We start from the raw sequence: 3,267 nt of genomic DNA on the forward strand, positions 1-3,267 counted from the left end.
TACATTGCACCGAAGCACACCCAACTCCTATCATGCATCAACAGACCGCCCATAGACAGCTTTGAGCTACCGCCACAGTGCATCACGATGTTCAGTCAGGCGAGCTTCAGAGGGCGGCCTACAGAGGATCCCATTGCTCATTTGACTCAGTTTAAGATGCTGTGCAGATCAGTTAGGAAGCCACGAGGAATGACCATCGAGGATGTATATTTGGAGGCTTTTCCTTTTTCACTGATGGATCGGGCGAGAGATTGGCTCTACACACTTGAGCCGAACTCGATCACGACATGGGAGGAGCTAGAGGAGCAATTCATGGCGAGATACTACTCCCTAGAGAAGACCCGAGCTGCACAGAGAGCCATACACAACTTCACTCAGGAGAGTGATGAGAGTCTGTATGATGCATGGGAGAGGTTCAAAGGCTACCAACGCCTTTGTCCACACCACGACATGGATAAGCGACTGCTGCATTCCACATTCATCCATGGACTGAGAGATGATACTAGAGCATGGATGGATGCAGCTTGTGGAGGTAGTGTATACGACACCCTAGAGATGCAAATTGCGAAGATGGCCAAGGCAAGAGGGATGTCAGGAGACAGTATCAGACGCTCTACAGGACGGGTAGATTTGGGCGAGTCCGCTGCTTTGAAAGCGGTTATGTCTGATTTATCGGCAATCAAGCAGCACATGGGACTCAAGAATACATCTAACCCGCCGAAAGTCCAGCCTGGCATGTTTCTGGTTGATCAGGCAGCATCAGAGGAAGAACCGGTTGAGGATGTCAACTATGTAGGAAGGAATCAGTACCAGAATCCTTCCAATCTCTACATCCCGAACGCGCCTAGAAACCATCCTGATTTCTCCTACGGAAACCCGAGCGGAGCATTGAATGCACAACAACAAGGCGTTTCCAGAGTCCCTCAGAATCCCCCGGGCTTCACTCAGTCACGTTTTCAGGGGCAGAATCAGAGATATGCGCAACGGAATCCAGGATACGGACAGCAGAATCAGGGTTACCGAGCTCCTCCACCGGCAAAGAACGATGAAGCAGACATCAAGACAATGCTTGCCCAACTAATGCTCGATCAGAAGACATCGTTTACGGAGCTGAAAACCGAGGTACAGAGCATAAGGGCAAGACAGGATACCTTTGAGAGGAGGCTTAACGGGATGGATGCACATATGAAGCTAGTGGATACACAGATCGCACAGCTTGCATCACAACCCTCTAGGCAGCAGGGCACATTTCCTGGGAAGCCCGAGCCAAATCCACGAGAACATGTAAACACTGTGGAGCTGAGGAGTGGAAAGAATCTGCCAGAGACTGTCCCTACGGAAAAAGGGACGACGTCTAGATACACTGCCGAAGAGAAAGGAAAAGGCATAGCAGATGAGACACCTCGGGTGAATGCAGAGGAAGCCGAAACGCCATACGTCGCTCCTCCACCTAAGGTACAGCCCGTTCCTTTTCCTTCTCGATTGAAGAAGCATGTTGAGGATACACAGTTCTCGAGATTTGCTGATATGCTTCAGAAGCTAGAGGTTACTATACCGTTCTATGAGGTTATGCTGCAGATACCCTCTTACTCGAAGTTTCTGAAAGACATCTTGACCAAGAAAAGGGTAATTGGGAAGGAGACAGTAGCCTTGAGCACAGAGGTGAGCGCTGCGATTCTACAGCATGAGTTACCACGGAAGAGATCAGATCCTGGTAGTTTTTCGATTCCTTGCAAAATCGGAAACATCGCGATAGACCGTGCATTGTGCGACCTTGGTGCTAGCGTCAGTTTACTACCGTTGTCTATTTACAAGAAGCTTAATATTGGTGAGCTTAAGCCGACACGGATGGCGCTACAGCTAGCGGATCGATCTGTTAAGTATCCCGCAGGTATTCTCGAGGACGTTCCTTTGAAAGTCGGAGATTATTATGTCCCCGTTGATTTTGTTGTCTTAGACATGGATGAAGACTCGAAGATACCGATTATTTTGGGTCGACCGTTTCTGAACACGGCTAATGCGGTTGTACACGTCCGAGCTGGTCGTCTTACCATGAAGATAGGTGACGAGACTGTTGAGTTCACCTTAGATCACAATATGAAGCAGCCATCCACTACCGATTCAGCGTGTTATGTTGATGTACACGAGATCTTGACGCAGGAGGTCTTTGATCAGTTCCGAGACATTGATCCACTTGAAATATCCCTCCTGGCATCAGATGCGAGTATATACAGCAATTGGGAGGATATTTGGGAGCTCACACAGGCGTTAGACGATGAAACCGAGGAGAAATTCGAGCTTATGTATTCTGACTCGACCGAGTCAGTACTTGACTCGGACCGAGTCAGATCGTTGGACCACTCCGAAACTTTGTTAGCTTCAGACTCGGTGTCGCAGAATTCTAACTCGACCGAGTCAAGTGTTGACTCGCCCTTCCTTCGTTCTGACTCGGATCGAGTCAGTTCTCTGAGCCCACCACCGACACCGAGCCAGCCCGGAACGTCTTAGAATTCTCCACGACGACTATTAAAGACGTTCTAGAGCCCAGAGAGCCACCACTTAGCACGGGGACGCTGAATAAAGCTGATTGGAGTTTAGAGAACACCCCGAAGGTGGAGATGAAGCCCTTACCCGAAGGGCTCAGGTATGTTTTCCTTGGACCTAACTCGACTTATCCGATTATAGTGAATGTTGCGTTGCTAGAACCCCAGATATAACAGTTGAGTGATTTGCTTAGACGTTATAGGGGTATTCTTGGATATACTTTGGATGATATTAAGGGACTTAGCCCTTCGTTATGCATGCATCGAATTCACTTAGATGATGAGTCAAAATCCTCTGTTGAGCATCAGCGTAGATTGAATCCGACGATGAAAGAGGTAGTTAGGAAAGAGGTGATGAAGCTGTTAGATGCGGGTATTATATACCCTATTTCGGATAGTACGTGGGTGAGTCCTGTGCAGGTTGTACCCAAGAAGGGAGGCATGACTGTGATCCAGAACGAGAAGAACGAGCTTATTCCTATGCGGACGGTCACGGGATGGAGGATGTACATCGACTATCGTAAGTTGAACTCCAACACCCGTAAGGATCATTTTCCTTTGCCTTGTATTGATCAGATGTTAGAGAGACTTGCACTCCACTCGTACTTTTGTTTTTTAGACGGTTACTCGGGATTCTTTCAGATCCCCATTCACCCGAGCGACCAGGAGAAGACCACTTTTACTTGTCCTTATGGCACGTTTGCTTATCGTCGTATGCCCTTTG

The sequence above is a fragment of the Tarenaya hassleriana genome, unplaced genomic scaffold (assembly GCF_000463585.1).
Source record: "Tarenaya hassleriana unplaced genomic scaffold, ASM46358v1 Cleome40, whole genome shotgun sequence".
Taxonomy (NCBI): domain Eukaryota; kingdom Viridiplantae; phylum Streptophyta; class Magnoliopsida; order Brassicales; family Cleomaceae; genus Tarenaya; species Tarenaya hassleriana.